The sequence below is a fragment of the Dendrobates tinctorius genome, unplaced genomic scaffold (genome assembly GCF_039654945.1).
Source record: "Dendrobates tinctorius isolate UK_male_01 unplaced genomic scaffold, ASM3965494v1 ptg000193l, whole genome shotgun sequence".
NCBI lineage: Eukaryota > Metazoa > Chordata > Amphibia > Anura > Dendrobatidae > Dendrobates > Dendrobates tinctorius.
The window spans coordinates 1544684-1568085 of NW_027361860.1; the positions used below are offsets into that span (position 1 = coordinate 1544684).

General features: G+C 44.2%; 1 long non-coding RNA gene and 1 pseudogene across 1 annotated transcript in view; one reads left to right on the forward strand and one right to left on the reverse strand.

Annotated features, from left to right (window-relative positions):
* Positions 1-23402, reverse strand: part of LOC141055990 (uncharacterized) — a 303731-nt gene that overhangs the window by 197967 nt on the left and 82362 nt on the right. The gene's annotated exons all lie outside the window — the stretch shown is intronic.
* Positions 14168-14906, forward strand: LOC141055999 (guanine nucleotide-binding protein G(q) subunit alpha-like; annotated as a pseudogene).

Here is a 23402-nt window from a genome sequence, read left to right on the forward strand (position 1 = left end):
CACCGTCAGAGACACTTGATTGCACTATGAGTGACCCTGTGCCAGTGCCCGCGCCCAAGAGTCGGCCTACCCACCTGTCCAGGGCAACGGCACTCGCACGGTGTCGTGCGCTAGGTGTTGACCCCGGCCATGGGGGGGGGAGGCAGCACAGTTAGGGAGTTTTAGAAAGTGGCATATGTTGATGTTGGACATTCAGCTGATGCAAAAGGCGAAATAGGTGCAGTACCAGGAAGAGGTGGACCAAAGCAAGCCATTTTTCTGTCACCCTATGTGTCATCAGGGGAAGGTGGGACAAAATCCTTGGAAACCCATGCGTGGTTCATTTTAATGAAGGTTAGATCATCCACATTTTGGGTTGACAGACGGGTCCTTTTTTCTGTCAGGATTGATCCAGCTGCACTGAAGACTCTTTCCGATAGCACACTTGCAGCTGGGCAAGCGAGCTCCTGTAAGGCATATTGGGCCAATTCAGGCCAGGTGTCCAGTTTAGTGGCCCAATAGTCAAAGGGGAATGACCTGTGTGGGAGAACATCGATATGGGAGGAAAACTAGTTTGTAACCATAGTTGACAACTGCTGTCTCCTGTCACTTTCCATCGATGCAGTATTACCAGTTGTGTGAGCAGTATTTTAAAAATCAGTCCACAACATTGTCATGAAACCCCTGTCTCCAACACCACTTCTGCTGTGTGCACCACGAACACCTCTGCCAAGCTGCCCCCGGCCCGTACGGCTCGTGTGAGAACCATCACCGCTGCTGTGTGCTGGGAATGCCTCAAGCAACCGATTTACCAGAGTTGCTTGTTTATTAGCCAATATTAGGTCAAGGTTCTCCTGTGGCATGATGTTTTGTAATTTGCCTTTATAGAGTGGATCCAGGATGCTGGCCAACCAGTAGTCGTCATCATTCTGGCAATGCGGGGGTCCCTTTTTAGGATCCGCAAGGCATAATCTGACATGTGGGCCAATGTTTCCGGTGTCAATGATGCACTGCGAGTGCTGGGTGGAGGAGCACTTTCTGGCAAAACCACATCCCTCCAGTCACGCACAAACCCTGTACCAGACCTTGCCACGCCAACATTTTCACTTGCCCCACGAGATGCATCCTCCTCCCCCAAGTAAACATCCCCATCATCCTCCTCCTCCTCCACCTCGTCCAGGAGAGGTCCCTGAGCAGACAATGGCTGAATGTCATCAAGGATTCCCTCCTCCTCATCAACATTGGCTGCAGACGCCTGCTCCTTAAGGTGCGTCAAAGTTTGCATGAGCAGACGCATAAGTGGGATGCTCATGCTTAGGATGGCGTCGTCTGCGCTTACCAGCCGTGTGCATTCCTCAAAACACTGAAGGACTTTACAAAGGTCTTTCAGCTTCGACCACTGCACGCCTGTCAACTCCATGTCTGCTCTCAAAGTGCCTGGCCGTGTATCCTCCCACAAATGCATTATGGCCTGCCTCTGCTCGCACAGCCGCTCCACCATGTGCAGGGTGGAGTTCCACCTTGTTGCAATGTCGATAATGAGGCAGTGGTTGGGAAGGTGGAGCAATCGCTGCAGCTTCTGCATATGAACGGAGTGTACAGGCGACCGGCGGATGTGCGCGCACAGTCTTCGCACCTTCTGGAGCAGGGCTGTTAACTCCGGATAATTTTTGAGGAAGCACTGCACCACCAGGTTCAAGGTGTGAGCCAAGCAACTTATGTGGCTGAGTTTTGAAAGGGCTATGGATGCCACAAAATTACGGTCGTTATCACTAACTACCTTGCCTGCCTCAAGATGTACACTGCCCAGCCATGACTCAGTTTGTCGCTTCAAGTACTCGGCCAGCACCTCGGCGGTGTGTCTGTTGCCCAAACACATCATCTGCAACACAGCCAGTTGACGCTTTCCACTAGCTGCTCGATAGGGGGACACATCGTGTGCAACAGTGGCAGCTGCAGATGGAGTGCTCGTACGACTGCGCTCTGTGGACGAGCTTTCGCTTCTGGAGGAGGAGGATCGAACGCCTACAGCCAACTGTTTCCTATACCGTGGGCTAGGCAGCACTGTCCCACCACCGCTGTCCCCTGTGGACCCTGCATCCACCACATTAACCCAGTGCGCAGTGATGGACACGTAACGGCCCTGGCCATGCCGACTGGACCATGCATCAGTTGTGAGGTGCACCTTTCCGCTCACTGACTGCTTGAGTGCATGGACAATGCGGTCTTTCACATGATGGTGGAGGGCTGGGATGGCTTTGCGAGAGAAGTGGCGACTGGGTAGGTCATAGCGTGGTACTGCATAGGCCATGAGTTCGCGGAAAGCTGTGCTTTCCACCAACCGAAAGGGCATCATCTCAAACGAGATTAGTTTGGCAATGTGGGCGTTCAAACCCAGTGTACGCGGATGAGAGACTGAGTACTTTCTTGACCTACTCAGTGTCTGGGAGGGTGATCTGGACTTGAGAGCTGCATATGGTGGAAGTAGCGGTGGACAGGGCGGACTGAGAGAGGGTTGATGGTGATGGAGTTGGTGTTCTTTCTGATGGCCTAGAATCAGTCTTTCGTTGATATAACAGTGGGATTCCCTGACTGCTGTGACCTTGCAACGACACCTCAACATTTGCTGCTGTGCTAACCGGTGGGCTTACAGTGGGGGAAACAATGTAGCGTTGCTGACTACCTTCGTTGTGATCAGTTGCACATGTGGCACTTGAGGTTTGGTGTTGTGTCCACGCTTGCAAGTGCATGCTGGTTAAATGTCTAAGCATGAAACTGGTATTCAAATTTTTCAGATTTTTCCCTCGGCTAAAGGTCTTTGCGCACTTCTTACAGATAACCTTGGCCTGATCATGAGGATTTTGTTCAAAAAAGTGCCACACTGCACTCTTCCTACTTTGGCAGACATTTTGCGGCCTAGCACGCTGTGATCTTTTGACCCTCTGGACAAGCTGTCCAGCAACTCTTTTGATGTTTGGAACCTGTCTTTGGAGTGCTCTGGGCCTGCCAGATAACAGCTGTTGCGATGTCGATGTCTGCTGTGGATGCTCCTCATCTGAGCTATTGGAAGCAGCACCCTCTTCCCCCAATGGATGCCAATCTGGGTCAACAACTGGGTCATCCATCACCTCCTCTTCTATGTCATGTGCACCTTTCTCTGTCACCGTGTATGGTGGTATAGTGTGCAGGAAGGGGCACCTGAGTCTCATCAGGGTCAAAATCTGGCTCTGTACACTGCGAGGACAATGTAGTGCTCTGAGTGAATGTACCAGCAGAATCATCCATCAGCAGCTGTGCATCAGTGCACTCCATGTCAGATTCATCTTGGCCTGGGTAATTCACCATTTCACTTGATAATCCAGGCATGGTATGTGAAAACAGCTCCATGGAGTAATCAGTAGTATGGCCTGCATCATCCTTCAATCTTGGTTGGGGTGAAGGACACAAGGAAAGGTGTGGTTCATGAACATGAGTCTCCAATGACGACTCAGTGCTTTTACGTTTTACAACTGAAGAAGAGGAGGCGATAGAGCTGGAGGCTGAGTCAGCAATGTAAGACAAAACTTTTTCCTGATGCTCTGGCTTTAAAAGCGGTTTGCCAACTCCTAGAAAACTAAGCGTTTGAGGCCTTATGTAGCCAGACGATGACGCAGGGTCAGCACCTCCTGCATTCGGTCCTATTTTGCTCTTGCCACTACCATCAGATCCACCACCAACACCATCATTACCAGCTGCCAACCCCCGCCCAATTCCACGGCCTCTTCCACCAGCCTTCCTCATTTTTGGTATTAATGTAGACAAAATCCAACAAACTATATAGTAATGTAAAAAAAGGTACAAGGTGTCTATAGGACAGGGGAGATTTAGAATTTCTGCACACACTTGTGGACAGTGGACACTTTTGGATTGTGTGAGGCCCACTGATATCTGAGCGCTATGTGACAGGCTCGATGGCACAGCTGCCAGTGACCAAAGTGACGAGAGGATAATGGAGATTTTGAATCTCTGCGCACTCTTTTGGACACTGGACACTTGTGGATTGTGTGAGGCCCACTGATATCTGAGCGCTATGTGACAGGCTCGATGGCACAGCTGTGACAAAAGTGACTAGAGGATAAGGGAGATTGGATTGCTTTTAAAAAAGCAGTTTGCGGAGCAGTGGGTAAACGGCAATGCCAGCGTGTCAGGAAGCCTTAGAAGGCAGCCCAACAACCAACACCACTGATACACCACTATATAGCCTCCCCTTGCACTGCACACACAGTGACTGGTGTGTTGTGCAGGCCAAATCGCTAGCAGCAGAAGCAGTTTTTTTGTCTTCTTCCCTGCCTAACGCTCTCCCTACAGAATCAGCAGCAACCTCTCCTTATACTAAGATCGGCAGAAGTAAGATGGCGGTCGGCGTGCACGCCCTTATACCCCCTGTGACGCCCACCAAAGCAAGCCAATCACTTGCATGCCCTTCTGAAAGATGGTGGTGACCAGTGCCTAGGACATCACGTTGCCCACAGTGTCTGTGGATCCTGTTTGTTTTGCGCTCTTTCAGCCAAACTTTTGAAACGCGACTTTGGCTCGTCAGTCGCCGACCTCGTGGCCGGCCTCATCCTAGGGTCGGGTTTCGTTTCATGAAACCCGACTGCCAAAAGTCGGCGACTTTTGAATTTTTTCGACCCGTTTCGCTCAACTCTAATCTCCACCTTTTTGCTCGCAAGATTTTAAAGAAATATCATTTCAAACCCAAAGATGGGAGCCAATTGCTCTTGAATACGGTTGAGGAAAATGAAGCCATACAGGTTTTGGAATCTCTTTTGGAGGAAAATACATTGAAGGAGGCGAGTACTGTCCCCTCTGGTCTTTTTGTTAAGTCTCGGACTTTCCCCTCACTAAGTGTATCCCCTACGGTTGAAGTATTTACCCGGATGGTCACACGGGATATAGAAAATTTGGCACATAATCAATATAATAAGGATAATTTATCTACTGAGGAACGTTTGGCTTTGAAGGACTTACAGATGTTGAATGATGTGGTTATCAAGCCCGCTGATAAAGGGGGTAACTTAGTTGTATGGCCAACTGAGATGTACGAACGTCAAGCTATGAAATTGCTTGACGATAAATCTTATCAGAGGTTAACGTATAACCCCTTATGTTCCTTCCAACAGACCTTAATTTCTATTTTTGAAAAGGCGTTCTGTGATGGGTTAGTCTCTAAAGCATTTCTGGAGAAGATTTGGGATTTCCAACCTAGACTGGCAACATTCTATCTCATCCCGAAGGTACACAAGAATCCTTTGGATCCCCCAGGACGACCAATTGTGGCCGGAAATGGGAGTTTCTGTGAGGTTGTCTCTGATGTGGTAGATTTTTTGAAACCTATTGTCTCTACCCTTCCATCTTTCATTAGGGATATGAATCAGGCTTTACAACGTATAGACCAGGTACAACTGGAGGAAAATATGGTTCTTGTAACTGCAGATGTGGAAGCTCTTTATACCTCAATAAGGCACAAAGATGGTTTGGCGGCCACATCCTGGTTTCTACGCTCGAGCAATATTGATGGACATCTGGTGGATCTCATCTTAATCCTATTGGAATTTGTTCTGACCCATTAAAAGTAAACACATTATGTAAAAATCTACTGCCAATTACAAGGTACAGCTATGGGGGCTTCATGTGCCCCCTCCTACGCTAACCTTTTTTTGGGAGCGTGGGAACGGGACATTCATGGGAGATAATTTTGAAGAAATGGGAAAAGTACAAAATTGGATGAGATATCGATGATATTCTCTGTGTGGGAGGGTATGGATGTGGACTTGGTAAAGTTGTTTCACAAATTAAATAATGATATTAATGTGAAACTTACATTTAAAACAGGCAGGTCTTTGGAATTTTTGGATATTTGGATTGAGGCATCATCGGATGGAATACTCCACACGGATATATTCAGAAAATCTACTGCCACCAACTCCTATTTGATGGCTGATTTTTCCCATCCAGCAAGTACCATCCGTGGTATCCCCATTGGCCAATTTCTAAGGGCAAAGAGAATCTGTTCGGATCCCTTTCTATTTGAAAAAAGTCAGGAGCTCACCATGAGATTTAAGGACAGAGGATATAGCCGCAGAAAGATCCAGAGTGGGTATAAAAGAGCTTCAACCACTCCTAGGAACGAACTACTGTTTGGTGGGAAAAGGAAAATGATAGAAGATAATACACAGGTACGTTTTATATCAACATTCAATGGCCAGTGGCATTATGTGCAGGAGATTATCCTACGACATTGGAACATCTTATTAATTGATCCTATCTTAAAACAGATCTTACCGGAGACACCTCAATGTGTGGCTCGGCGTTCAGCCAATTTTAAGGACCTTTTGGTCCATAGTCATTATGATGCCGGTAAAATTATAAAAAATGGGAAAGTAGCTAATCCAGGGTTTTTTCCATGTGGCCTGTGTAAGGCGTGTTTAAATCTCACCAAGAGTAAAACCTTCAAAAATGCTGATAGATCCAGGGTTTTCCATATTTGGAAACATTTTACATGCACATCCAAGGAGGTAATATACCATGCGGAATGCCCTTGCGGGAAAGTATATGTGGGGCTCACCACAAGAGAATTTATACTGCGAGTAAGAGAACATGTTCTCGATATTGAAAAAGCAGCCACGGTAGAAGATATCACTTCTTTAAAAAGCATACCAAGACATTTTAAGGTATATCATGATTGTAACCCTCGGGGGTTACGTTTGAAGGCGATTGATCAATGGGATTTGGGCTTCAGAGGAGGAAACTTAAGTAAGGCTCTAGCCCAATTGGAATGCCGGTGGATTTACCGCTTAGGTACCCTTAGTCCTATGGGCTTGAATGAGAGTATGAGTTTCTTTTTGTAGAGGTATTTCCTTTTTATGGCGGGTGTTTTTAGTGTTTTTCGTGATCTGATTTTAATTATTTCTTTTTAAGTTTTATTTAGGCCTTCTAGAGAGTTTTCCTGTGATTATTATGTCGGGGTCGTCTTTGGATGCAAGCATGGAGTTGCATGAAGAAGCCATAATCGTTATCGTATATATTGCCTTATCCTGTATTTGTCTCTCGTACCAGTGTCGGTGCATATGTCCAATGTTGCATGTTTGTTATTGTTATGTATCCTTCACATTAGCTGTAATTTAAGAGTATAGTCTTGTTACTTGTGTGTAGCACTGTCACTTTGGAGCTCCTTATTTGGAGAATAACCCATTCCCCCCTTTATGGCCCTGTTGGGTCCTTTTATAGTCCTTAGATTTTTAAGGATAAGCACTATCACTCCATTTGTCTTCTACATACACTTATGATTGTGAATTGATGGTGACTTACCATATCTATTATTCATGTCACCTGATGTTTTTATATTAATATGAAGAATCTTCACATTACCTTTTTGTCACTTTTTTTGTTATAGGTTCTTTCCCTCTTTTTGAGTGTAATTAAATATATAGATAGGAACGTATTCATCTGGGGTTTTTTCTGTGTTCCATCTGCTTACTAGAGATTTACCATACTGATTTGGAGGCTCCCCTATTCCTTTTTTCATTTATCAATATCCTCTTGTTTATGTGTTTCACGATGGGTATATGAGCGGTTTCGTTTATGGCTTCATTCTCTGTGCCGAGGTAAACCGGTGGTGCGCATGCGCATCCTCTTTCACTCCGATGTTTCCAATGCCGCTCACACACTGACGCGCAGCCCTTATGGCTGCTGCATCATAGAGCGCCGGCAGGAAGCAGACGCGGGGTGAGGGGCGGGTGCGCATGACGCCGACTATACCGATAGACGCCGCCCCTTACCAATGCCGTCTGATTGGCCATTTGCGATTTAAAAACATGGTTACCCTGCCAATAGACCCGCCCCTGGAAGAAGCAGGCGGCGAAACGCGCGTCGGGGTGTGGGGACACCGCTCTGCCACAGGTAGATATATTCTTTTACAATGCTCCTTTACCCGGTTTATTATATACCGGTTCCATTAGATGGCTACTATGGAGCCGAGTTCCTGGGCATTATTAGGACTTCACTAGCGATGGTATGGTATCTCTCTTTGCAGTATGGGCTTCTTATGGTGTTTGCTACAGCCATTGTGTCTGGGGACTACTCTATTGTAGAGCTCATATTTGGGCATTTACTATAACAAAGCACTGCATAATATATATATATCTATCTCTCTTTTTTATGTAACCATAAGTTAATTGCATGTTTATATGCCATGCTGCATGCATGCATATATAGTCCTGATAAAGGCCTTTGCGGTGTGTCCTCTTCATGGCAATCTTGCTGCTATTTCACGCTGGTTTTAGTGATTTTTTCAATAAAGTATATACCTTGTTTATTATATTATATTGTGGGATCTCTTTTTCCTACTATGTGATATGTGGGATTTGTTGTGTATCATTGGTTGAAGTGCCCTATTTATCTTAATTGGACTATTGTAAAACTTTTTTGTAACTTGCTGTACAGATTACTTTAGTGAGAACATCAGGTCTTATGGTCAGCGTTTTTGCACAGTATGTTTTCTGTTGTATATTATCTTGATTGCCAAACTTGGGATATACATTTTACCATTATCACCTCTGGGCTTGTTCTTTATAGTTTATGGAACAGCTTGAGTTTATGATTATGTGTTGCTTTCTGGGTTCTGTATTAAGTCTTGAGACAGAAGCCTGAATGCCAATCATTGAGTCATACAGAAATCACACCGCTTCCTTGGATCCAATATGAAAATTCTAAGACTTCATAGAGGGACATGGTGCCACGATCATTCTAACCAGATCCTGGTGATGGAACCTTCTGAGAAGTCCATGATTATGGAAACAGAAGCAGCTTTAACAAGCTAGTATTGCATGAAACCTGTAATTCTTAATCTGAAAGTTTTGCAGAGAGTTGACAATCCACAGAAGACTCCAGTGCTAAGGAGGTCTGTCCACAAGTTCATACAAACATATGATTTGTTCTGCCATCTTATTTAATACTGTAAGCATCATTGACCTGTTCACAGGATCCTTTTATGCCAAGTTCACATGTGCAATATTCAGCCATTTGAAACAAGTATTCATTTTAATGTATCCATAAGAAATAGAAGAAATTAAAAGGATATGGTTGCATTTTAATCTAGCTTTTGAAGAAATCTACATTATACCTGCTTCTTTGTACTCGCTCTCCTAACAACCTGTGACACTTGTCTACGTTTCATAGGCTTACTTTGGGATTCTTTTGCAATGACCACATGAGTCCAGAAGGGAGACCAGGAAGTGCAATTGACAAACATGGATCCACTCAGCTTCCAGGATGACATGAGAAAGGTACACCACCATGTTTCAGGAGAATCATCTGCACCCAGAGAATTCTTAACATGTTGATGTCAATTGCTAGTTTAGATGACATGATGTGACAAATATCACTATGGACCTAGCAACAGGTCATCCACGCAGACCAAACTTTTTCTTTACTCCGCCCTGTTCAAGGGATCTTAAAAAGGACCACAATCTGAATAGTGGTCTCACCTAGCAGACCTGAGCAGCCACTTCAGCTCATCCCACTTGCAGACTACGTGCCTTTCATGGACTGTCTCTGGGATGGTCTGAAAAGCACATGTCAGGAACACAAAGAGCAGGGTCATTTTTCTCAATTTAAGTAGTCAAGGAGGCCAACATCCCAATCCAGTTGCAGACCACCCTTTCTCCAGACTCTGCACTCTCCCCAAAATGACCACTCAGGCTTGTAAATGGAAGCAGAACATTCGAAGAGGAACACTCAAGCCACAGACATCTGTAACATCTGACTCATCTTCCTGTCCCAAGTGGGCCTTTCCAGCTCAGCCTCAGTATTTGGCTAGTTACAGCTTCCCTCCCTCCAGATAGTTGGCGTCTTCCCTGACAATGAAGACCCTTGAAATGGGTTGCAAGTCTACATTATTGCACCAAAATATTGCAGAGTAGTTTTGTTGCCTGAAATGGTTAAGCAATTTACCTACTAATATCCCATTATCACCAATAGGAATCCACAGAACATTGCACGTTAAATATAATCGTAAAAATATATTGCATCTAAATGGTAGAGCAAATAGTAAATCTAACTATAGTTTATTCTGCAGCAGAAAATCCAAATCATCCAGTGTCATTAGTAACAGCCTTCAGTATAAAGAACAAGGAGACTTGGAGGCGATTTGGCCCCACAGACCCTTGACCTCAATGTCAGTCTGTGTGATCACATGAAGAGACAGGATTTGCACAAGCCTCATACACTGAAGATCTGCAGGTAGTTTTCCAAGATGTTTGGAAAGACCTGCCTGACAAATGCCATCAAAAACTGTGCAAGCGGCAAGTACCTAGAACTGGTGATGGCAGAGATTGGTCCCAAATACTGATGCAATTAAGATTTCTCTTTTGTTCATTCATTTTTATACTAAATGGATAAGAAATCATTAACACTGGTGTTTTGAGGCATTTTTCCCCCACAACACCTGAAGCCCATGGTGGTGAAACGTGTCAAGGTGCTTGTCAGCTCCCCATCTTGTGTCTCTGGTGTCCATTACTACTGGCTGGAGCACACAGCAGCGGCAATGTTTGCTCCCAGATGGTCCCAGAGAGTGAATGGCAGCAGCAGCAGCACTGGCAATGTTTGCTCCCAGTCCCAGATAGAGTGAGTGGGGTGGGAGTGTTGTAATACATCTCTGCCTCCGGTCTTAGCTGGACATTATATATTATAGATTTGCCTGGACTGTACATTGTATATTATAGATCTACTACCTGAGCATTATATATTATAGATCGCCTGTCCCTGGACATCATATATAAGAGTTCTCCCTGACATTATACCATATTTTCTGGCATACAAGATGATTTTTTAACCCATGAAAACCTTTTAAGCTAGGGGTCGTCTTGTATGCCAGATGTCATCTTATAGGGCAGGTGCGGAGCAATCTGCGGTCATTGTGTATGGTGGTGGTGGGAAGATGGAGGAGGGAGTGGTCCCGAAGACAAGGTGAGGGGGCGCCTCACCAGGAAGGTGCAAGTAAAGTATCCAGATTACCTCATTATGGCAGCGGTGCTCTGTGCTGCTCTCTGCTAGGGCGGCGGCTCTGTAGCAAAGGGGGCTTCGCTGGCATTTTGTCAGAGCCCGGAGTCCTTTGAAGCTCCACTGGAGGGATGCGGTGGCCTCCAGGAAAATGGCCACTGGGGCGGTGCATGCTCAGATTTAGATCTTGCCCCGAGATCTCAGGAGACTAGATCTGAATCGGAGCATGCGCCATCCCCAGGCAAATCCACAACGTGTACATATATCCTTATTGTAAAATCTGACACTGACCATACACCAATGACACAGATACCATTTTTTCAAATATGTGTTTGACTAAGGCCTTATTCATACGTCCATGTTTAGAGACTGGGCAGTAATAGAATAATAAAATCAATATAGTAATCCTACAATGTCTGCTGGACATTTTATGGGGAGAGTTTATAGTTCAGTTAGTACATAGACACCATACTTGTTCTTAACCAGTTAATGTTTTGTCCACAACACTGCAGTGTCAAAAGAGGAAGACAGCGAGACAGGCAGCCACATCGCATCAGAGAGCTCTTGACCTCGAAACAGAAGATCCTCAGATCCTGGTATTGTGACATCGCATAATACCAATGAATAAATAATATTCTTATTAAAAAGGGAACCTGTCACCTCGTTTTGTCGCTACAAGATGCGACCACCGCCTTTAGGGGCTTATCTACAGCATTCTGTAAAGCTGTAGAAACAAAGAATAAGTTATATTATACAGTCATATGTAAACGTTTGGGCACCCCTATTAATGTTAACCTGTTTTCTTTATAACAATTTTGGCTTTTGCAACAGCTATTTCAGTTTCATATATCTAATAACTGATGAACTCAGTACAATAAACCTCATTTGAATCCAGAAATATAACTAACAGAAAATGTGAAATCTGCATTTAAACAAAATTTGACCGGTGCAAAGGAATAGGCACCTCAACATAAAAGTGACATTAATATTTCATAGATCCTCCTTTTGCAAAAATAACAGCCTCTAGTCTCTTCCTTTACTATTAATGAGTTCCTGGATGAAGGTATTTGTGACCATTCCTGTTTACAAAACAATTCCAGTTCAGTTAACTTTGATGGTCGCCGAGCATGGACAGCCAGCTTCAAATCATCCCACAGATGTTCAATGATATTGAGATCTGGGGACTGGGATGGCCATTCCAGAACATTGTAGTTGTTCCTCTGCATGAATGCCTGAGTAGATTTGGAGCAGTGTTTTGGATCATTGTCTTGCTGAAATATCCATCCCTTGTGTAACTTCAACTTTGTCACTGATTCTTGCACATTATTATCAAGAATCTGCTGATACTGAGTTGAATCCATGCGACCCTCAACTTTAACAAGATTCCCGGTGCCGGCATTGGCCACACAGCCCAAAAGCATGATGGAACCTCCACCAAATTTTACTGTGGGTAGCAAGTGTTTTTCTTGGAATGCTGTGTTTTTTAGCCTCCATGCATAACGCTTTTTTGTATGACCAAACTCCTCAATCTTTGTTTCATCAGTCCACAGGACCTTCTTCCAAGATTTCAACAGTGCACATCAGTACACCTGCGCAGGAGCACGACAAATCAAGGAAAATGACATTGCATGAAGATGGGAGGTGCCGGACCTGCTCACCAATCGGACCAGACCACGCCCGGGTGAGAATAATAAAACATGTTTTTCTTATCTTGCAGGTTGGATCAGGGGCTTATCTACAGCATTCTAGAAAGTTGTAGATAAGCACTGTGTTGTAGTGACCACTGTGTCTGCTAGGGGGCGCTGTGTGGGTGTCCCAGGACGGGCCTACAGTCATATCCATTGTGGTAATGGGTATAGGATGCTGAAGGATCATTATGCATCTCAAGATGGGTGGCCTTGAGATGAAAGCTTGCTTATGTGCTGATCAGCAAAGCTTATGTCATTCCAAGGTGTCAGGGAGAAGCCTTCAGATTGATGAGATGGGCAGGATCAGTCATCTACAAATCCACCCAGGGGAGTGTTTAATTGTGTCACAATAAAGTATATGTGATTAAATGCTTGAAGGACCTGTGATGAGGTCATAGCCATGTAACCTGCTGGGTGTGGGTACAGACCATATAAGGTAACCAGAGTAGGTCACATGGGAGAGAGCATGGATCTGATTGAGCCATGTGGAAGGTCCCAGCAGGCCTAAGTGGAGGAAGGTGTGCTACCTTCCTAAAGACCACGTGCTGAGGCTGCTGACCTGGTGAGGCCTGGGTGTATTGGCTGTATGCAAGGAGGGATAAGCCTCCTGTTTGCTGAGGCTCCAGGACTGAGCCTGAAACAATGGACACATACTTGCTTCCACCTGAGCTAAAGGCTATTCCTTATGTTATGGGCTGGTTTATGGGTTATGGAGCAATAAACCCTATGAACTCTTAAAGGAGCGTGCCTCCTGATTGACTCTGGTGGCTCCTGAGCAAGTTAAATCCCTACAGCACCAAAAAGCAGTGGCCACAGCTTATAGTGGTAAAACGAGGTGACAGGTTCCTTTTTACTCCACGCGCTTTAAATACATCAACACTGTCCCCACAATCTAAATATCCTATTAGTAGGCCTTTGTGTGGGTTTCCTATCAAACTCCAAACACAGAACAAACTTTGCACAACTGTCATCCTCTGTGGGATTTGAACCCCAATGCTACGAAGCTGTTGCGCTGGTCACTGAGACACTATATACAGTGGTAAAAACTAAGCCACCGTTACAGTGCTAGCCACAGAGCCACTGTGCTACCGTAATACCTATGCAAGAATATTTTTGCTGGCAGCATTGTGTATTAGCTCTGTGGACATCATATGCACTAAACGTCTGTTTAATTGATTTGAGGATTTAATATCGTATCCTTACAATAGGCAATCAATATTGACATCAGCCCTGATCAGTTGACTGAAGGAGTTGTAGAGTTTCATGGAATAAGGACTGCTATTTTACCATGCTAATACCTTTAAATAAATACATTGGAACATAGTGTATCTCCCGTCTCAGTCTGCCTCCCCCCAATCAGCACAGCAATCCCCCTTCTTACAAGGAGAAGCAGGTCTGTGACTTGCAGGGTGGGGGGGGGGTCGTCTGTCTCTTTCCAGCACCACTAGCAGTTAGCAGAAATGACTCTGGAGTCCATCATGGTGTGCTGCCTCAGCGAGAAGGCCAAGGAAGCTCGGAGGAACAGTGATGAGACAGGCAGCTCCACCAAGACAAGAGGGACACCTGCCGGGAGTAGATAAGGATTATCCATGGATCTGGCTACTCTGATGAAGTGGGGCTTCACTAAGCTTGTGTACCAGAACATATTCACTGCAATGCAAGCTATGATTTGGGCAAGGGAGACCCTTAAAATTCCATACAAGTAGCAACACAATAAGGGCCATGCACTGTTATTTCGTGAAGTTGATATTGAGAAGGTGTGCTCATTTGAGATCCCTTATGTAGATGCAGTGAAATATTTATGGAATGACCCTGGCATATAAGAATGCTATGATAGGAGACGGGATTATCAGCTGTCTGATTCCACAAATAATTATCCAAATGACCTGGACCATATTGCAGATCATGGATATCTACCTTCAACAACTTGTGCTCTGAGTCAGAGTGCCCACAACAGGAATCATCGAATATCCATTTGATTTACAAAGTGTCATCTTCAGAATGGTGGACATAGAAGGGCAGCAATGAGAAGGAAGAAGTGGATACATCTCCATAATGTTCCTTGCAGCTCTTAGTGAATATAATCAGGTGCTCATGGAGTCTGATAATGAGAACCGGATGGAAGAGTGCCAAGCACCATTTAGAATGATTATCACATATCCGTGGTTTCAGAATTCTTCACTCATCCTATCCTTATAATAGGCAATCAATATTGACATCAGCATTGATCAGTTGACTGAAGGAGTTGTAGCGCTTCATGGAATAAGGACTGCTATTTTACCATACTTATACACCATGTTCCAATGTATTTATTTAAAGGCAGTCTGCAGGATTTAACCCCTCCAAGCCTTATATGTGTGCATGTATGGCACCCCTGAAGCTACAGTTGCCACAGATGTACTGCACCTTCTCCTAAGATGAAGTGCCCCACCATCCAGGTAGGCTGGGAACTCCTTTCTGCATTCCAACACCTGCACCCCACACACAGGATAGTTCAGCAGGGACCCATCCATGCTTTATGCTGGAAAGGTCATAGGGTGCCTTTTGTGGTCCCTGGCTTCGTAACACGAGAGGTGCTGGGGAGGCGGGTGAAGTTAGATACAAAAGAGAGGGAAGAGTGAAAGTTAGTGGTTTGTTGGTTTGAGGAGAGAGAAGAGAGACGATGGGCGTCTGAGGGATGTGCTGCAGCAGGTTCCAGTGATCTAGGCTGCTGACACGAGAGACTGATAAGATTGATAACCTAACCTTCCATAAGAGAGATAGAACAGATCAGAACGAAGGAGAACAGAAGAACGGAGGGAAGCAGGTTGAGAAAGAGAACCCTTCCAGTCCAGAGAGCGCAAAGGATGGGGCCTGGTCCCCGAGGTTGATTGGATCTTTATGTCCGGCAACAGACACCGAATGAGTAGTGAGCCGCTAACGCCTTGCTCCCATCATAGACTTGGGACACAACAGCAACTGAATAGAGAGCCGGGACGCAGTGAGGAGTCCCCAAAGCAGGCTACAGCTGTCTGTCATACCAGTATAGACTATGAACACAGAGAGAGGCATTCCAGGGTAACAAAGTACTGGAGTGCTTCGCACCTAAAGGCGCATTGGAGGAGTCGTTCAGTAAGGTACATGTTGGCAGAGTGTGGAAGGGAGAATTTCATCCTGTCTGGAGCCCTGACCTGGAGAACACAGTATGGAGGCAGGCAGTTATGTGAACTACAAACAGTGAGTAAAGCATTGGAACCGCATACTCTGGTGTCGTTCAGTTATTCCTGCACCACTACACCTGGGTGCCAGCATCCATACCATTCTGCGCCTCTCCTCATCCATTGCACCTACACTACCCTGGGACTACAGCTCCACCTGTGGGGAGCTTTACCATCTCTACTGCACCACACCATCAGTCTCAACAGATCTGTATGCAGCGATGGCTTACCATCTTACTTGCCAAACACCACGGGTGGCGTCTCGAACTATTCATATAAACTTTAACACCATTAACATCACCGCCATTGATATTGGGCGCCCAGGGCCACAGACCGGGTCACCGCTGCTGTGACATTGCTGCCTTGATAACAGCCCAGTACCGAGTACCCCGCTGCCCTGTGTGCGAGGGCGACCCACATGTAGCTCTTTTAAAGACAAACTCAGTTAACACCTTTATATGGTCAGCCCCTTCTCCCTTTATTCAGTAATCACCATTTCATTTGATATATAAATTATGCCTAACGACTGTGGTGGATCTTAACCTTCTATCACTCCAGCTCTATTTCCCACAGAGTGCTACCTGCTTTTGCTTCACTGACAGCCTCTATGATGTGTTTCATTCTGGAAAAAAGAGCTGCAAGTTGATCAGGAAGAGGTGGCACCGAGCAGGTATAGAGCTGGAGCAACAGATCTACTCCCTCATTTCAATATAAACATAGAAAAGAAACTACGATCAAAAAAGCCCACTTATTTAATAAAGATCAAAATTTATTACTACATCAAAGAACAAACACATGGTTGAGACAAAGTGCAATTGTGCATGACAAACAAAATACCAAAAGGGTACAGATCTAAACAGGGCATCAGAAAATTTTAAGCGCATCAATATCCATATAGACTAAGGATCCATTAAATATTTCTATCTCTCACTATATAGACATTTGAATATGTATGCAAACCGATTTCAGATGAATAGAATGAACGTGTAAAAATATTGCTGGAAGTATCTTGGAAAGAGCTATATGGGCATACACATAGATCCGGCCTCATTCATTACCTAGCAGCTTTTTTCTTCAGTTGCTTCAAGTACCGCATTTGCTGGATCACGGCAAAACCCCAAGTGTCACACATGTCTGCAAGTCCCATAGGGAATAAATGAGGCTGAATGCAGTGCTGCCACAAGTGATCTGTTACATGGCAAATGCAAAAAAAAACTACTGGATCTGCTGCGAAATGCAAAAATCGCTGATTTGACAGTAGCCCAAGTCACTGACGACAGTGTCTGCATTACTCATGCTCACCAATGGGGGAGGCAGCACTAAACGTGCCTAGGGCAGCACAAACAATACGGCCCTGGCAGGAAGATGTGTGTAAGGGTAAATCAATATATTTACTTTGTTATGTTCAGCTAAGCAAATCCTTAACAAAATGTTTATTCAATAGCTAGTCGAAACATACCTCAAATTTATCTGACCAACTCAGCTGAAGAATTCAAAGATATTTAACCATTTTTTGTGCAGTTAAAAGGACAACCCATTACACATTCTGGGAAGGACTTGAAAAAGCTCCATGAGAAGTGAGTGAACAGTAGGAAACGTTGAAAAGACATGTCCAGCTTCTAGGTGCAGTTACTAATTTATTGCCATTTCAATACATAATCCAGTATATCACAGCAAAACGGACGCCTCTTGCCAGCCTGTGTGTTTTGACTCTTATGAAGTCTTAGTACAAGAGTCAAAATGGATAGGACAGCAGTAGGGGTCTGTGTGTTGCACTATTTCATATATTGAAACAGCAAATGCTCGACTGCACCAAGAAGCTGGACCTGACTTTTCCACTTACAATTGTACACCAAGAGGTGGCGATTGCCTGTGCTTCTGGTCAGGATGGTCTGAATTGGGAATTGAGGATTAGAACTGAGGACTGTGACATGTGGCTTGAATAGTAGGAATTCTATGCTTACTTGTGTGGTAGTCACTAGCACCAATGTATTTTCTCTCTAGATTTCATCAACCTTTGGTGAGTGCAAAAAAGGCAAGAGCTATTTTACCAAATGGCACAAGAAAACCTTTGAAGATCAAGAACTTGCTGGAACTTACATCAACCATACCCATCAGCAAGAAGGAATTTCCCATCTGAAGTTGAACAACAACAATATTGGGTGAAAGAGGACAAAGCTTAAGGTAAGTCACCTCCAGCCATAGGCAGCCCTGCCACCTATCTTTATAGAAGTGGAGTTAAGCAATAATGCATTATGGAAGATGTTTGGTCAATTAGTTTTAGTTATCGCTACCATTCAGAGTGTAAGTTAGCTAATTTGTCTGTCTAGTTCCACAGATCTACAGCAATTAAGAGAAAGTGGACAGAAGAAAGACCAAGAAGAAGATGAAGTGGAAGAAGGAATCAATCCAGGAGAGCAACTTGATAAAGATGATTCAAGAAGCTTCTTGAACAGTACTCAGAGTAATAGAGCCCTTCCCATCACTAACCATGTGCAAATCAGCCAAACCGCTGCACAGTACTGCCAAGACAAATGGAGGTGAGCACAGAACAGAATTCTGAATTATACTTCATGCAGCACTATGGGAACACCCCCCATCTTCTACTAATGGCTGCACCATACACAAGAAGCATTTTCTACCATGTCCCTTTTGTCTCCACTTCCTCAAGTGACATTTCCCAGTGAATGCATTTGTTTTGGTTGAAAGGAATGCTAGATTTGAAAAACCATCCAAAACACTACGTTTGAACATAGCCCAAGTGGTGGAAGAACATTTTTGTTTTGGGTTATTTATTTTGTCTTACATACACATTACCATGAAAAGGATGTTCCTTAATATTTCCCAGGAACATCCATTTCAGTTTTTTTTTGTATGTTTTATTGTGTGCCTCTAAAAATGGCATAGGACTGACAACATTGTTCATAGCTGTGACCTGGGAGTCTGAAATGCTTCCAGGGGTATTCCCCATGATGATACCATGTAATTTGAACACTGTTCCTAATGATTTCAGATTTATTTTTAGGCCCCAAAATCACCCGAGGGGGGTTGGGGTGGGAGGTCGTGGCACAAGTGCTTACTTTTCCCATTTTCCCATAGACTTACGTTGAGCTGGTTACACGGGTTTATTGGGTATTCCAATTTGCTGGACCCAACCAATGAGCACCCGAGCTTTTTAGTGCTCGCCCATCACTTGGGCTTATCAGAATACCATTAGCGGTTTCCTAATAGCTGCATTGGAAACCTGGAGCACTCCCATTTATCAGCAGTTAGGCGCCGCAGCTGCATGTGTTGCAGCTGTGTGACAGTCACATCACATGCCTGGAGAGACCAACACAAACAGGCAGTCTCATCAGGTCCTTTGTGATCAGACATCTCCCTCAGTTCACATGGGATGCCATAATTTGCACAGATTGCTTAATCTTTTCACAGTGGACTAGGTCAGAAATTTACCCCATCAACAATCCATTCTTGGCTATGACTAGGTCACCAGTAACTTCTTTGTCTGCAACCCACTTTTGACTTTTCGTGGCAAGTCTGTTCATCCTTCTGCTGGGTCTGATCACCTGAGGGCCATAGATGCCACAAGTCATTATCAATCACATCAGCAAAGACCATTTCTTTTTTTGGTCACATCCACACAAAACTCAATCTTCATATTCACTCGGGTGCAGTCTTGTGCTGACAATGTTTTTTCCAGAATTTCAAAGATGGCCACTGTGGAAGGGTTCATGATGTCCACCTCTGCCTGGCCAATCACAAGGCCAGCACAGTTTAGTTGCAATCAGCTGATCTTCAGACCATTGAGAGTGATTATTGGCATCAACTAGAAAGGACAGGAAAGGAAAGATGCTGTCTGCAATCATGCACAAAACTCTGCCAAAAAATGTCCAACACTTTCTGATAACAAAAACCCTGAAGTCGCCAAACTTCAATTCCCTATATCAGCACTCTGGTATATTCTGATGACAGAGCAAAAGGAGACCAATCTGATCAGGGACAAAAAGCAAACAGGCATAAACAGAGACATAAGAATGGAAATTCAGCACAGCCCCAGCAGGGGCTGGCTCACCACAAAAACTGTGTAAACCAGACCAAATGTCATGAGAAAAAAAAATAGCAGAGCACACTTAGCTTGAGAAGGCAGGAGCAGAACTGGAAACCAGAGCCTCAGGGCAGGAAAAAAAATTAGGGAGTCAGCTGACTTAAATCCCATCAGAGACTTCTGATGTCCACTCACAGTCCTCCTCCTCAGGTGGCAGGTCTGCCATTTAGATCAGCTTCATTACCTACTGTCACCACTAGAGGGAGCCTGGATGGAGACCTCACAACTCCTCTGTCAACACAGCCAGCTCCACCACCCTCACCAGAAGCCAGAGGAAAACCAGAAAGTTCACAACAACTATACTTTAGGAGGATAAAATTTATATCCTTCTGGTACGCCCAGGATTTCTATTCAGGAATGAACTGGTGGCTATTCTCCTGCACACCCACTCTATAGGGATCATCTCACAGAGTGTCAATGAACCAGTTGCACTTAGTCACAAATGCTGTCATGATACCAAATTCTTGTAGCAGTTTGAATATGCAGCTGGTGGTCTTGTTGGAGATGGATGCTTTCCTCTCAATGTGGTCCTTCCTGGCTGCATTGCCCACTGTGATCTGGTCCTTGGACTGCATGAGGACAAAGCCAGGGTAATTGAGGAGCTCATACAGCTAGTAAGTTTTACCTTCATGAAGCTTCTTGCCCAGTCTCAACTCATGTGTGTCCATGATCATCTATGTCTATGTTAATCTATTACACTGAAGGTCACTTGTCTGTCCAAAACCTTTACTACTGTGTACTACTCCTTGAATAAATTGTCACCATAATACCAAGCCGAGTGCCATTTTTTGCTAGATTATATGCCAACTTGTCAACTCAGACTAAGGCGTCTTCCACACATCAGTATTTGTATGCCAAAACCAGGAATGTCTCCAAAATAAGGAACAGGAGTCAGTCTTTCAATTATATTTTTTCTCGGTACGTTCCATTTCTGGCTTTGGCATACAAACACTGATGCAAAATACTGACCAAACACCGACGTGTGAATGAGCCTTAACTTGGCAGTTGATGAAGAATTGGTAATAGAGGCAGGACAGCCAACAGCTTTAATTTATGATAAAAACAGAACCTGAATCTTGAGACAGAAGTCTACAGTCCAGACTGATCCATGCATAAAGCATCACACAATCTTGCATCAGAAGTGGAAATTTTCTAAGACTTCTTGGAATTACAACCATTATGGACATCCATGACGTCACTGAATACTGCAATACTAAATCTTTCCACTGGGAGCACTGCAGAACAATGGAACACTTATGCCATGTGCACACGCTGCGTTTTTTCCACACGGTTTTTGTCCGGTCCAAAAAATGCAGCATGTCACTTCTTTTCTGCAGTTTTCCACCTGCTCCATTCTCCAAATCCGCAGAAGAAAAACCGCAGTGGAAAACCGCAATAAAAAAGAAATCAGCAGGAAAAATGCCGGTCATATCACCTGCGGATTTCTTAAAGTCTGCGTGGAAAAATCCACAGGAAGAAAATCACCGTGTGCACTTAGCCTTACTGCCAGATATCTCCACTGGTGAAAATTGATCAGATCACTCAACTGAAATTAATTAAAAGTAATAAATTCTAACAAACTTCGTTTAAACAAGCAATTATCCCACAAATTTACTTAATCAACATTTGCATAATTCAGGGATAAGGTTTTTTCCATCCTCAGAATAGGGGTGAACAGCATAATGCAGAAGGAAATTTTTGGCTTCCAGGGAGGAGACACCTGAGGTGAGGGGAAATGTTGGATTATACTAATGAGCCTCACAATAACCAGTGACCACATAGGAGCAGCACTGAGGAGCTGATGTAACGCCAATGGCAGGAAGTGACGTCTCTCAGATCACCATGTTATTCTAGAAGCTGCAGCTGATCTGTTCTGGGTGGAAGTTGTCTGTCACCAAGATGATTAGATGGATCCTAATTGTTAGCAAATCTGAACTAGATACAAGGTCAGATAATGTGAAGCCTCCAATACATAGATAATGGTCTGCAGAATGATGCAGGGCCTTCATTCCTCTTGGTATCTGTTTTGCTCTGTCTATTGGTATGCAGTAGTGTATATTGTCTGTACAAGCCCCCTCTAAAATGTAAAGTGCTGCGGAATATGTTGGCACTGTGTCACCATCACCCACGGACCGATTTGCCAGTTTGGGAAAAGAAAGGCTTTGTACAATTTAATAAGACTCTTGCACACAGTGACACGCTTTAAACAATTTGAGATAATAGCAAAACCATTTTTTGCTTTTCATTCTATTATCAAAGTCGCTGCCTATAAAAAATATGATGAATTATCTGTAGGAAATGCAACTGCAGATATTCTAGCCAAAGAGGCAGCCGTGACAAGAAAAGTGTTTCAACATTAACCTCTCAAGGTTTCAGCAGTTCAAGAACAGACCCGAATATCCGTTTTGCAGACGAAAAAGACATCTCTTGTTGCTTCCCAAGTGGATCCATAACCTCCCTTTTGTTTAAACGGGGTTGTGTCATGACTTAAATGGGGAGTTCCGTCCTGTGGTACCAAAACATCTACAGGTTGAGTTCACAAGATATAATCCTGAACGTTTGGGTCATTTAGGAAAACAGAAAAGGTTAGGCATTCTCAGAATTTTTACTGGAAAAAGATGGAAGAGACTATATAAAGTATTGTTGAATCATGTCTCATTTGTGCTCAAATGAATCCAAGACCAAAAGGACAAACCTCCACTACTCCAAATTGCACCTGCAGATTGTCCATGGTCTATGTTACAGATCGGTCTGTTACCATCAGGTAAAAATGGTCTCAGGTATGCATTGGTTGTAGTAGATGGTATTTCTAAAACTATTTTACCTGTCAGGAAAGATGATGCTTTGTCTACAGTTAGAGCATTATTTATTCATGTCTTTTGCACTTGGTAGATCCCAAGAATGATCACCTCTTATTGAGGAAGTCACTTTACTGGAAAAGTCATGCAAGCAGTTTGTACTATTCTAGCGGTACAACAGTTTAATGTACCTTACCACCCACAGTCCGCTGGTATTGTGGAAATGATGAAAAGAACAATAAAATTCAGAATTGCCAAGATGTTGTTGGACAAAGGAGATACTTAGGTTGATGCCGACCCTTCTGCACTGTTGAGTGTGAGGAACGACTTCTTCCACAACTCAATTTCCTTCTTTCGTACTAATGACAGGAAAAAAAAAAAAGCAATTTTTCCACATGAACCATTTACCACTAACAGATGCTGTTGCAAGGCCCAAATGGTTGCAGTAGTTGCAGGAAAGCTTGAAAGCCATACTTCCACATGCTGCATCAAGAATGCAGAGAATGGAGACACCATATGAATCTACTTTCAAGATAGGGGCTCTAGTGAGGATTAAACTGTCAGGAAGAATGGACTTTGGGAAAGGAGCTGGGAA